We start from the raw sequence: 14,697 nt of genomic DNA on the forward strand, positions 1-14,697 counted from the left end.
TGTGTTTGTGGACGAAGCCAAGAGCAGCTAAGGCGGGGTGGGCCACAGGCGAGACCTACAGCGTGTAGATGTTTTTCGGCTGTAATCGGTACCAGCATCTTCGTTGCAGGGCACGTGTGTGAGGTGTACTCTGGCACGAATAGCGAGCAGGCGAGAGCTACAGCGTGTGTATTCAATTGCTTGCAGGCACGTGTGTGTGTGTGTGTGTGTGTGTGTGTGTGTTTGTGTGTGTGTGTGTGTGTGTGTGTGTGTGTGTGTGTGTTTTGACGGAGCCAGCGTCGGCAGCGAGCAAGGCGGGGTGGGGCATGCACGTACTGGGCCAGCGTGTTTATTCCAGGCTAGTAGTGTTTGTGAGTGTGTGGGTAAGGCCAAGGCACGACCAGCGGCTTTTGTGCAGGGCCGAGCACATGCTGCAGTCCCATGTAAGGGAATACTGCGCGCAACTCCATAATTGACGCAGGCCAGCTGCAGTGGGTGTGTGTGTCTCGTAGCGATTCAAGTGGGGCTTATTACTTAATCGTGTGTGTTTGTGGGTCTTGCGAGCGCCAAGCCGGGCATGGCGGGCCAGTTCAACGCCTATTAAGGCCGGGCAGTTAGGAGGTCATTCTTATGGAATGCACAAATAGTTTCCATGCTTAACACCATTCTGATAAAATTTGATCACATAATTTCATGTTCACGACAATGAGACCTCCCACATCAAAGATTCGGCAAAAACAAGTGAATATTCTCATCAAAAATCATACGGTTATTCACTAGTACAAGTAATTAGCTTTGCACCAAAATTTTGTATATATCAACATGTAGCCTATCATTCTCCATTTCAATTGAAAATTGCAATTCAAATTTTGAAATCGAATCAATCTATAATCAATTGGGAGATTCCCTCATGGTTGATTAATGCGCAATTTTTCTTTCAAGTGCCACTTCAATCCAACTTATCAATCATTGCAACTCGCATTACTCATATCACTATCCATAATTACGCATACCAATTTGGTACAAAACATTGGTCAATTCAAACCCGGCTTTTAATCATCGCAAAATTAATTGCTCGCCTTTGATTTCTCTAATCATCCAAACCCTGTTGGATTTGTCATTTTGGGATTCTATGGCTACACACACGTGATTATGGCACCTCCAAATGCACAAATCATTGAAATTCTTACCATATCCAATCAAATTAGCATACATGACAATGGTAAAACGTAAAATCATTCTCAATTGTGTATCAATTGAATCATCCAAAGTCAATCAATCAAATACACACCGATCTTTTAGGTCTTTTAATCATCATAATTGGCAACCAAAACCAATTATTCATCCCCAATTTAAGCATAATTGGCCATTAATTAGGCACACACACCTAAATTTAGGCCGTCGATTTGTGCAAAAATTTCACTAAACACTCATTGCATTTCATCAATTGCACACTTGATCACACATACACGAGTATATACATGCTAAATTAACTCAATTTTAATAAAAAATTGATCGAATTTTAACTCAATTTAGCATTGCACACACACACAAAAATTAGGTGCACAAATCCAATTTTTTTGCTCAATTAACAACGAAATTAGGCCAATTCCTAATGTTTGCACACACATTTCTTGCAAAATCATTAATCTACAAGCATTTAGGCATCCTATTTCATTCCAATTTCATCAAATTAGGCATAAATTCCATCAATTAGGCACATACACCTAATTTTAGCAATGATTTAGCAACTCAGTGGGATCAATTTAATCAATCAAAAATTGAACGGAGTAGGTCAATCCACTTACAATTGATTGCTTGCTCGCTTAGTCCTTGCTCTTTGCGTAGACACTCCATTGCACACACATGTGTGCAACTCCGATTAGGTCCAAAATTGATCAAAAAATTGACCAAAATCAACACTCAATCACATGATTAGGCATAGATTAGAGCAATTAAGAGTGATGATCCTCCTCAATTAAGAGGATTTAGCATACATTCCAAATCAAAATTAGTGGTTAGGTTAGCGAAATTAGCATGGAATCAGTATAATTAGCACAAAATTAGCAGCAAAATTAGTGAAGGTTAGTGAAAAATTAGCAAAATCAAAAGAGAATTTAGGGATTTTTGGGGTGAAATGACTCTATACACATCCAATTAAACATAATTACACTACACACAAATCAAATACTACCTAATTACAAGAAATCGGTAATCAAATTACTCTTATCTTTTGCAACCTCAACTCCACTAGCATAGGCAACCCGTCCCCGGCAGCGGCGCCAATGTTGGAGGCTCGCCATAACATAGGCAATCTCCCACAAATCTATCAATCCGGAGAGAGAGAGAGCATGACCCATCTAGGGTTTGGAGGCATCACACAAAGAATGTGTGAGAGCGTCATCAGATGCAAAGATTGAGAGGATTCAAGAGCGGGCATCCTCCAATGCAAATAGAAATCATCCCCAAATCAACTAATGCTAATCGCACATCAAGCATCAATTCAATCAATCATCCACACACATCAAGCAACGAAGTGAAACACACTAATCTTGGAATCTCTCAAGCACAACTCTAATTACATGCATTGACGATTAAGCACACAAGATCGCATTCAAGTCGGCCACCCCAACCATGCCAATCATGGTGTCCAAATCAAGTCACAAATAATCAAATTAAGCTCAAGGCTTCTTAAACCTACACACACACACACAAGCACACCATTAGAGGACAACTCTAATCCCTCAATCACGAGTATGCCCACTCCACTTAATCGAGAGAGTTAGATAAGGACTCCACTAATCGGAGTAGCTTAGCATAAGTAAGAGTTAGATAAGGACTCCACTAATCGGAGTAGCTTAGCATAAGTAAGAGTTAGATTAAAGAAGATGAACACTTCAAAACAATGAAGGAAAGTAGATAAACATGATTGACAACATAATGAAGACTATATTAATTAAGAGAGGATTACACTAATTACATGTGATTAGCACTAGCCTTCTAAGCATGGGCATTAAGCTCAATGGCTAAGCCATCAAGAGCTACTCTAGGGAGAGAGTTCTCAAAAGGACCACTCAAGAATGACCTCTCATTAAGCATAGGGCTCTTTTATAGTTTTGGGCCCCAAACCCTTCAACTATGGGATAAAGTGAGCTCTCTAGCCTAAACTCATACAACTTTGGAACTCCTAAATGAGCCCAAGCCCTATACAATGAAAAGTAAATATTGTGCACTATGGCACATCCACATCTTGGTGCATAATTGGTGTAGCCGTTAGCCGCTTTTAACACCAAGTCTTCCATGCATGCACAAAGCATATTGAGGTTCAATGTCATCATCTTAAAGAGATTATTGAGGATGAGATTGTGGAGCTAGAGAATTATGCAAGTGAGGAAAATTGTGTAGATATATTCAACAAAGCTCTTAGGAAAGATCAACTACTTTGACACTTTCATCACCTAGGAGTTGAGATACATCCAACATAAAGAATATTTGGGTGTTCATTGCGGGTTGTGTTAGTATACCTGCAATGCCCACCTAACAGTTTTTCCCACCATAATGTATGTTGCACAATTATTAAGGCCTCCATATGAGCAGAAGTCAATAATGCATATATATTTGGTGGATTCAAGCTTCCACGCGTTGATGAGGTCTTTATTTGTGATTGTGGATGGTACACAACAAATTGTCCGACCATCATGCGTGAAAAAATCCTCATTAAAATATTCCTTTTTGTCAAAATATCTTTGTTGGACGACAGCCAAAAAGTGACCAAAAAATGGCCAGCCCCGGTAGGTGGCATTCAATGGCGGCCAGTAGCCCGACTTCTAGGTGGAATTGGATACACATGGACGACTATATATAGGCTCATGGATGGCTACCTCTCATGGGAGAGGGCATCCATAGAGGGTCCTTTAACATCTATACAAGGAGGCCATCTCCATGAACTATACGTCTCACATTGAAGGGAATCCATATTGAAGAATAACAAGCCCCTTGTATCCCTGCCTACTTGTTCTAGTTTTCTATATCGCCATCTAAGCTCTATGTTGAGAGCACATGGGTGGATGATGCCATCACTTTGTAAAAGTGCTAATCTAAGTTTTTGATTTTCCACTAATCTACTTTGCATCTTATCTCTCTACTCTCCTTGCTATAAGATACTATTTTGTCATGCATTCCTTACATACCCAAGATTGAGACATCCCAATATGGATATATAGGTGATATGAGGGAGATAAAAATAGCACACTAGGTAATGCAAGGACCTATATTGAAGGAGAAGAACAAGGAATAGTTTTACAAACAAACTTGTCATAGTAAAAAACGGGAGTTGGTTGGCATGTGAAGGGTTTCAAAGGAAGATATCTCTTTATGACACATGCACAATGGACATGGAAAATGAAATTATACAAAGCACAAAGGCCATATATTACTCACTAGAAAAGCATTGGGTTTATAGGCTAAATGCTTTGGTATGTATCATCTCTTGTCTAATGAATGCCTAGGTGGAAAAAATTATGTGAAAAAGAGACCTTAAGTGTATAGGTACCCATGAAGCGCATTTTTAAATTTCGTGGACTCACTTAGATTAAGTAAAAGGGTTCATAAAGAGCCTCTTTGTACTCACTTTCAATGAGTTTAGTTATCATTTTGTGTCTACACTTTAATCTCAATTGTGTAATTAAGCTTGTGATTAGCATGTAATTACCAAGAATGCAACATTATCTAAATCTATCTAATCCTTACAAATGTTATCTAAGACATTAGAGGTATTAAGAATCTCCTAATCATCAACTAAGATCCCTATGCTAGAACGTGTGTGGCATCTCTCTCCTCTTGCCATTGTGATTGATTCATACCTCTTTTGTATGTGCATATGGCTGCACTTTTCAATTTTATTTTCATTAATTGCTCCTTTTGATGGGATGCATACACATCGTATTCCACTTCTCACATTATTTTAAATTAGCAAAGAGGAAATGTATAGAATTTCATTTCTTTTCTATAGCTGACTTTGGTTAGCTCCCTTACTCTCCTTTCTAAGATTGGGTGTGAGTGTGTGGTTATCACCCTGTGAAACTAAGCATAATAACAATATTTAAAAGCCCTCTCCACAAGCAACCCACGTGGGGAAAGTGGTCTAGGCCACCTAAAATAGGGCCTTTGGGCCCTTACAAGGTTTTTGAGTCAAAACTTGACTTTTCTAGAGGAACTTGGATGGAGTGCAAAAGGTCTTCAAACGGTCACGTAAGTGCCAAGTGGGTCCATAAGGGAGGCCTCATGTGGTTGATTGCAATACCCTTTTTGGAGCATTACCTAGAAGTCAAATATCCCTCATCTTGCCCTATTCCCTTATTTGGGTCCACCAAAGAGTGTTCCCATGAGCATTGTTTCTTGCAATGACTATGATGACATTCTTTCACTTTTTTTTTCCCTTCATCTATTAGTGTATCTCGTTGGAGATAGCTTGGATTAGTTTTGTGTTGGTCCTTATACATTTATTCATGGGAGGTATTTGTCACATTATCTTTTGGATTAGAGATGTTGTTTCTTGTCTCTTGGATTGGGGATGTTCTTTTGCTCCTTGATTGGCATGTGTCAGACATCATAGTCTAAACCCCAAGGGGAGGGTTGTTGGGCTTATGGGTTTTAGTATATTCTATGGTATGTATCATCCCTAGTATACTAGATGCTTAAGTGGCAGTAAGTCGAGAAGTGTCGAGAGTCGAATCTCATGCCAAAAACACCGATCAAAAGCTACTTTTTGATGTGTTGCTCAAATGGATATTTTGAGGACCAAAATGGCTTTAAAAGGGGGGTAAAAGCCCAAGACGCCCACTTGGCTTGGCACACCAAGGAAGCCGTAGCAACAATCAAAGTCAGAATCCGGCCTAAAAATGCATGTGCATAAAGTGCACAACACGGATGAGAATTCGCTCTCTCCCCCTCTTCTCTCTCTCTCTCTCTCTCTCTCTCTCTCTCTCTCTCTCTCTCTCACCTGTGGTGAGATCTCCACAAGCCGGCTGCTCTAAGACCTACTACCACATGTAAGTGCATGTGGAGCATGTATGCAGGGAGTGATGGAAGTAGAAGACCCAGACAGTATGTGCTGGAGTGCAGGATAAGAAGAATACTCATACACTCCTTATTGTTCTATTAAATAAATGAGTGAATTATGTTAGTGATGGGCTAGTGCGTGTCCGGCCTAGTTAGCTCAAAATCCCAACAACATTTACATGTAGAAATTGGGAAAATTTTGACAGAGTTTCCCTGTAATTTGAGAAAAATCTCAAAATACAACCTCACCAATAATCTGGCGTACACAAAACCTATGAAGCCAACTAGGCTATGCACATAAACAAAGTCGTAGGGTATAGGCTCTGCATGCTTATGTAGTTATCAAATGTTATAGCGTTGTTTAGTGGGATTCCTAATTAGCATTGCGTTTGCTATCCACTTATGCTTGTGATCATGTGTTTTATGCTCAATTGAGAGTTATTCTTCCTAGCCTTGAGTCATAGCTACTCATTGTGCTTGCCTTATCATTTGGCGCTTGATTATGCACAAATTTTGTTGGTTTGGTAGAGGCTAGATACCGCTTCTATACACTTTTGGTAGAGCTAAGTTGAGCTACAAATTGCATATATGTTAATCAAGTTTATGGTGGTGTAGTGATTGATGTGATCTCCCACTTTGGTATCTTTGATGCAGTTTATGGTTGAGATTTCTCCCAAGATTTATCGGCATAATTTTGGTTTCATCATCATAGACTTTTGATGAATATGTGCATTTTGGTTTCTAGAAATCTAAATAACAAATATGTGTGACATTTCAGAGTCTACAGAGCTGACTCATCAAAGACGAAGGTCTTGCTCATGCTGACATTTGTGTGTTGGCATTGTGGTCACACAAGGCACATTAGATGGCGTTACTTCAAGCACATAAGGAAGCAGAGGAGATGTATGCAAGATGTAAATGCTATTTTGACACAAATAACAAAGGCAATTTTGATGGATAAATATGTTAGTGACGGTGATGCCATGTTTGCCTCTAGTGTTCCTCTTGCTTATATGTCTAGCACAAGTCACATTTCTTTCCATTGGTTTCTAGATCATGGGGATGCAATCTTCACATCACACCATGTTATGAGTGGTTTAGCATTTTCTTTAGAGGGAATCTTATTGAATGCACTTGGCCAATGACATTGTAGGAGCAAGAGATGTATGTATATCATTGCCAGTGGTGCATCATATACACGACAACATGTGATCTATGTTCCTAAGATTGCGTAGAGCTTGAACTTAGTAAGATGCTTGAGAAGAAGTGGATGTCAGGTACTGCTTGGAGAGTAATCATTGCGCATGAAATTGAGTTCCCTAGAAATTGCACAAGGAGCTATGATTTACATTGTCTACCCACTGGATGTTTCTCGGGTATGAGACGACATAGTCTTGATTCCGTTATTGATGTGTGAGGAGAAAGAGATGAGATGTGTCTCATATGTGGCTCCAGTATGCTCATGAGACAGAGCATTTACCTATGTAGGACATGTCGATGGACTTTGTAGAGGTAGAGTAGTGCGGTAGTGCTCAGGTGAGACAATAGGTGTCATCAAAGATTGTGCAAACAGAGGTAGAGCGGGTTTGCTCCTAGAGACATAGACAATGATGACGGTCATGGATTTCTTTGATATGCTCATGCTGGAGGCTGATGAGGTGATGCCATGACACATAGTTTCACCTATGGATGATAGGGACGCAACCATCCCAAATCCATACATGATGAGTAGCCTTGATGTTGTAGTGTATGAGATAGCGCTGAGGAAGTTAAGACAACTAAGATTGTACATATTTTGTTAGCGTTCGAACGTCTCATGTATGTGGGGTTTGCATGCAGTATCTAGCATGCATTTGCATGCTCACCTATCACTAGAACTAATATGGGTGCATGTAGATCAAGTGAGCGAGCCATTGGGTGTAGGCTGAGAGAATATATCACCTATATTTCTTGTATATACTAGTAGTTAGCTAGTAAGACCCATGTATCGACACATTCGTCTTTAAGTGGGAGTATGTTGGGGTAAAGGTGGCATGTGCAATGTCCTACTTTTCATTAAGGCTAAAGAGGCTTGGGAATAAAAGGGAAAAATGCAACCATAGTAGCTGATTCTTCGAATGCAAATTTGAAAAGCGATGTAAAATAGGCTTTTTGTACACAACATCAATATGACCCATCTACTCATGATGCATGTATTGCAGACTCCGTGGATCATATGTGGTACTTGAGTGGAGCAACATTAGGAAAAATATGAACCCCAAAAAGGCCTTGTAAGGATCCCTAATTTTAAGGGATTAAGGCTGAAAATGTGTGTGGTTTAGGAGACAAGGCCATTGAATGAGGGTATTCTCATAGGCGTTGTTTTAGGTTGTCATAGGATTTTTGTAGGCTGAGATAGAGGCTAAGGAGGGAGGATAGGTACATTCTCTCTCTACCCAAAAGAGTGGTGGTCCTTATGACAATAACTACCCTCCCCCCCTTTCTTTTGTACATCATCAAGGGCGTCCATAGCCTCGCCCAAAAAAACACTTTTTTCAAAAAAATAAAAAAAACCTCACTTTTACTCAAAACTTCTCCGCAACCTATATATATACTCAAAAATCAATTTTCTCTCTCAAAATCTCACAGCTAAACCTGCCAAACATGAAACTTCCCACGTTTTTTTATTTCCCTCTAAAATCACTCCTCTCTGCCTCTTCTCTCTCCTACTTTTCAGCACACACTCTACCTCCTTCCCTCTCTCATTCCCCTCCCTCCCTTTTCAGTCCCCTCCCTCAATCTTCTCTCTCTTACTTTTCAGCATACACTTCCTCCTTCCCTCTCTTTGTTGCAGGTCCACTCCATAGCTTTGTTGCAGCTCTCCCCCCCATGGCTCTCCACTCCATAGCTTCCTCCTTCCCTCTCTTTGTTGCAAGTCCACTCCATAGCTTTGCTGCAGCTCTCCAGTCCATAGCTTCCTCCTTCCCTCTCTTTGTTTGCAGGTCCACTCCATAGCTTTGCTGCAGCTCTCCCCCCCATGGATCTCCACTCCATAGCTTCCTCCTTCCCTCTCTTTGTTGCAGGTCCACTCCATAGCTTTGCTACAGCTCTCCCCCCCATGGCTCTCCACTCCATGGCCCTCCTCTCCACTCCGTAGCTCTCCTGTAGCACTCCACTCCATAGCTCTTCTCTCCACTCCGTAGCTCTCCTGAAGCTCTCCATCCCATAGCTCTTCACTCCATGCCTCTACTCCAGCTATCCACTCTTTCTTGAGGCCAGCTTTATTCTCCTTGCCATGGAGCTATGCGACATTACAAACCTCCCATCCACAGTAAGATTGTCAAGTTCAAAAACGGTTTCTCTACATGTTCGGTTGCCAAAGGACTTTGGACCCTCAAATCGTCATTACTTGCAAACTGCACAACAACGCCGTGCTACAGGTCACACCAATGTGGACCTTTGGGTGCATGGTTGCCTCTACCCTAATGATCCAGCCATCAATGTGTACCCAACATTCAATAGCCTTGCTTCATTCTTACATATGTAGGTAGAGGGGAGCAAGGCCTTCTTGAATACTGCAAGAAATTGCGACTATTGGAGCTGATAGTGCACAATAACACCAATTTAGGAATTTTGGGACTTATTCAAGTCCCATTTTTCAAATTACAAAAAGACATTACTACTTTTCAAGGGTTTTATTAAAATTTGAAATCAATATACTTAGATGAATTTTTGTATTTTTGTAGAGAATACATGAATTTGTCTTACTTTGACCCCACTTGATAGAGAAATCTCATAAAATCCAGAGACTACCACAATGTCCAACGACTACTTTCAATGACAATTTTAACCAAAATACATTTGTATTTTATGACTACGAATCTATTTTATGTGTGTACTTGCATTAATTTATGTCATAAGGGCATTAACAATTTTAGTCAATCTAGATTTAAATTTAATGACTGAGAGTTTTTTTTATTTGACTGCTTGCATTAACTTTTGCTTTGAATCTGAACCTTAGGATATACAAGGCTTGGTTTTCGTATAAAAAATTGACAAACAAAGACTCAAACTTAGAGTTTTACTTGTGCTTGTACAACAGAATTTTATGTTTTCTTAAAACTTTTCAAGGTAAGTATGAAGAGTTCACTCCCTTAATGCTCTTCAACTAGACCTAGAGCACGCTCAACCTTATCCATGTAGGTGTCCAAACTTAATGTGTATGTGGTCAAAGCTTCTATCTAAATAGGTATGTAAAGAATATCCAAACTTGATCTAGGTGGTGGAGGCTCGAACTTAAGTTGGAGCCTCACCACCACCTACACTTAGAGGAGGCTCAAAGCTATGCATGAATAGGTTTTCAAACTTGAATTATGCGGTGAAGGATCGAACTTAAGTTCGAGCCTCAACACTAACTAGAGCCACATGTCCTCAAAATTTTGTCCATGGAGATGAGAGATCTCACCTACAAGTTTATTACGTACACCTACTCCCTTGTTCGATAAGCTCGCTTGATGCTCTTGAACTAGACCAGAGCACGCTCAACCTTATCCACATAAATGTCCATACTTCATATGGATGTGGTCAAAGCTTCTATCTAAATAGGTATGTAAAAAAATTCCAAACTTGATCTAGGTGGTGGAGGCTCAAACTTAAGTTGGAGCCCTAGACTTAGAGGAGGCTCAAAGCTATATATAGATAGGCTTTCAGCTTGAATTAGGTGGTGAAGGCTCAAACTTAAGTTCAAGCCTCAACACTAACTAGAGCCACATGTCCTCAAAATTTTGTCAATGGAGATGAGCGATCTCACCTGCAAGCCTACTACTAACACCTACTCCCTTGTTTCATAAGCTCGCTTGAATATAACACAATCAAATTCCCTAAAATTTGGTGGATAAGGTTTTCTTTGAAGGAGAAATAGTGGCTACTCAAATCTATCTCCTAAGGTTGGGCTATAGCAAGAAGTCAGTTTTTGAAGATGCTAATGATCATTGGCTATTGTCTACAAACCACGTCTGTACAATGACCTTGGAGTTCTTTCAAATCTAGAGTTGCTCTTGGAATTATCATATTTGTATTACTGGTGTTCCTTTATGTCCAGCTTGGTGGCATGGCAGCTAATGGCAAGCTTGCCTTATGAGCCTTGTAGAAAGCAGAAAAGCTACCATAGCCACAACACCAAAATCTGATCTCGAGTCTCCCTTTTGTAGGGAGGCACACTTTAGCTAGTTTTTGAAGGTTGCGGTGGCATGGGATTCTTGTTGTAGGGAGGCATACTTTGGCTAGTTATGGAAGGTTGCGGCAACATCATGGAAATTGGAGGAGGATCAACTGAATTAGGAGGTAAAAAGGACTTGGAGGTGTGGCTGCATGTTGGTACATATGCCCAAATGTCGTCGAAGGTAGAGGCTAGCTATTGGTGCTGGCTAATTCAGGGAGGGTCCTTGAGGTGCTGGCTAACCAAATGTTGTTGAAGGGAGATGCCTGCATGTAAGTGTTGACTGACTTAGAGGCGCCCCGGGCAGTGGTCAGGGTCCTGATGTAGATGTTGGCTGGCTTGTAGGGGGTCTGTATGCAAAACCAGGAGCTTGATCGGGTGTACGAGAACTCCCTTGATATTGTGCTAGTCGTGGAACCTACAATGTAGCCCCTGCAATTTCTAGTGTGTAGAAATGTGTCCTCCTTGAGATTGCATCGGGTCCATTGGTGCCCCATCCTGAGGGGGTGGAGTGGACGTCATGGCTGCAGCATAGCCTTCTTCGACAAGCTAACTAGAAACGGTTATAGAACAAGACATGTGCAAAGCAGAAAGACCAGGAAGGGCGCAGGTTGATCCCATTATATGAATTGTGGGAATGCAACACACATTGAGCTCTATCAAGAGATGAAGAGATCTTACTTAATGATGAACGTAGGGTTATCTCAAGAAAAATGTAGCATGCAGAGAGGAAAACCTCGACAAAGAGCTCTGTAGAGAAAATTGACAGACCCCCTTCAGGCTCCACTGTCTGACTTGTGCTTTTTGTTGGTGTGATGACGGATGGGTACCGTGGAGACTTATGTGCAGGTGCGCATTAATTGCAGGGAAAGTATCTTCTTTTGGACTCTCACAGGAACGCACTGCAAGACAGCTTCCTTGCGATTTCTAAACTACATGCTAAAGAAGGAACAATAAGGCATCTATGGCGAGCTTGTTTTCAAGGGAGCTATGGCGAGCTTTCCTGCTAAAATCTCACGTCAAATTCAAATTTCAAACTTGACGGAAGTTCAAGGCATCGTTAGTTTTAACGTTTTTATGATGATGTTTGCTAGGCAGAAAAGGTGCAAGCTCCAAACTTAAGGTGCGGGCTCCAACTCAAGTTGGAGGGCGGATGAGGACTAGCACTCTTCAAAGAATTTGGATATCCCATCCTGACTCATAAGTTTGATCTTTGCAGAGTTTGAATTCTAACTCAAGCTTTCAAGTAGGTGCTACCCATGTTGGAAAAAAAGTACAGATGGAATCTTGCATGGATTCCTTGAGCAACGAGACATCGATGCACTCACGTGGGGGGAGCAACAACAGGTGATGTTGTCAACGCATGTGGTGTAGGCATGAGCACCAAGGCTGCGGCATCACCCTCAACAAGAGGCGGCAACGCAGATGGAGGAGGGACTGGGAGAGGGTTTAATTTTTTTTCTTTTAAATCACAAGTTTTGAATGTGCAACACTAAAAGTACCTTGCTTAGGTGGTTAGCGCAAAGAATGCAAGCTGGACCTACAAATTCTTAGGAGGGCCCTAGGTGTTGTTGCTCCATGTGCGCCAAGAAAGGAATCCAAGAAGATTTGTGTGCAATATAGATCAAAGAAACCAGTAGGAAGGGAAAATGAAATTAGTTAGAATCTCTTGAAATTCTCTCTCTCTCTCTCTCTCTCTCTCTCTCTCTCTCTCTCTCTCTCTCTCTCTCTCTCTCTCTCTCTCTCTCTCTCTCTCTCTCTCTCTCTCTCTCTCTCTCTCTCTCTCTCTATTTCTATTTCTATTCTTGCATTTGTAGGTGACTCTATCCCTATTTTTTGGTTTGACGAGTGGTTGCATGGCAATTTGCAACTCTCTCTCTCTCTCTCTCTCTCTCTCTCTCTCTCTCTCTCTCTCTCTCTCTCTCTCTCTCTCTCTCTCTCTCTCTCTCTCTCTCTCTCTCTCTCTCTCTCTCTCTCTCCACGGAGACATAAGCAGGTCCCAATTTTCACCAGACGTGAAGGGAAGGCCTCTCTCTAGATGCAAACACATATTCCTTCTTCTTGAAGACATGGGCGAGAGAATTCACGAGGATATTTATTTAGAGCTGAGCATTAGGGCATACATAGGGCACTTGGCACATAGAGGTAGGAGTTGAACGAGTAGGAGGGAAGAGGCAAAACAGATGCAAGCTATGATGAGGGTATTGAGAATGCAATAGTGTAGGTCAAAAGTCTATCATTCATGGGGGATGTCCCTCTTGTTTATTGTGATACATACGAGTCTATTGCGTGCATTTATTTTGGTTGTGCTTGCAAAATGGAGAGGGAAGAGAAGGGGGAGTACTCTATTGGTTTTTTCTAAACGTATCCCCATATGTCCAAGTTTTTCTTCAGCTGTTGGACTAGCTATTGCATCTTGTCACCTCATGACTCATGGAGTCTAATACACATTATCCAAGCTCTTATTCTTAGTTTAGAAATGGAGTGCAAAAGCCGGACTTGTATAAGCTAAACAATGTTTGAGTGTTAAAGTACTTCTTAGCTCTTTTATTTTTTGCAAGTGAGAAGCAAATTTTGTATGGGCATGGAATTGGATTTCATGTATTTTCTTTGCATTTGAAAATAACTCGTGAACATTGTAAATACACTTGTTGATAACATTTCATGTCTATGCACACATCACAAAGCATCTACTTGAAACTCTGACACCCAAAGGAGATTGCAAGCTTTGAAACAATTGTCCCAAATTTGTGCATTTTTCCCAAAATTCCTAAATTTGTCTTCAATGGTCTTTGCATCAATGTCAACTTCTTTTCCATACCACTAGTGGATTGCGTAAAAGGATCTTTCATGCGGAGGAGGAAGTGGAAACTCTTAAGCTACAGGTGGAAGAGAAGGATGCTAAGATTGAGAAGCTTGAAGATAAGATCCTGCATCTTAAAAAGACGCCCTTTAGGTGCAAGGGAACGTAAGAGGAGCTTCAATGCCATAGAGACTTTAGCCCCCGAAGGTGGTGCTAGAAAAAGAAGGGTTACAGCTACAAGGTACATTTTGTTACGCTCCAATCTGTGTTTCTGTGGTTATGTTTTTGTCCATTCTTGTAGGAATTTTGTAACAATGTTTTTGTTCATTCTTGTAGGAATTTTATCCAAGAGCTGTGTGGTAGCCACAACCAAGAGCATCGCATCCATTTGTTAAGTTTGTGCCTCAAGAATTGGATGTCGTAGCCCTTTTACGAGTACCGAATGCAGAACATTTAAACAATGCTGTCACAAAGGAGGTGATGCAAAAGTTTTCAAGTCTTGTGAGCAATGTTGATGTACAGAAGGCTTGTGATGAAGTTGGAATTAGTACTAAGGGATACATTGCCTCATATGTTCTCCTTAAGGATGCTTTCAGGGAAAGAGGAATTAGTGAGAATGTTTTTCCTATATCACTTAAGGTCAATCTTGCTAAGAAGG

The sequence above is a fragment of the Adiantum capillus-veneris genome, chromosome 30 (genome assembly GCF_014529385.1).
Source record: "Adiantum capillus-veneris isolate H3 chromosome 30, ASM1452938v2, whole genome shotgun sequence".
NCBI lineage: Eukaryota > Viridiplantae > Streptophyta > Polypodiopsida > Polypodiales > Pteridaceae > Adiantum > Adiantum capillus-veneris.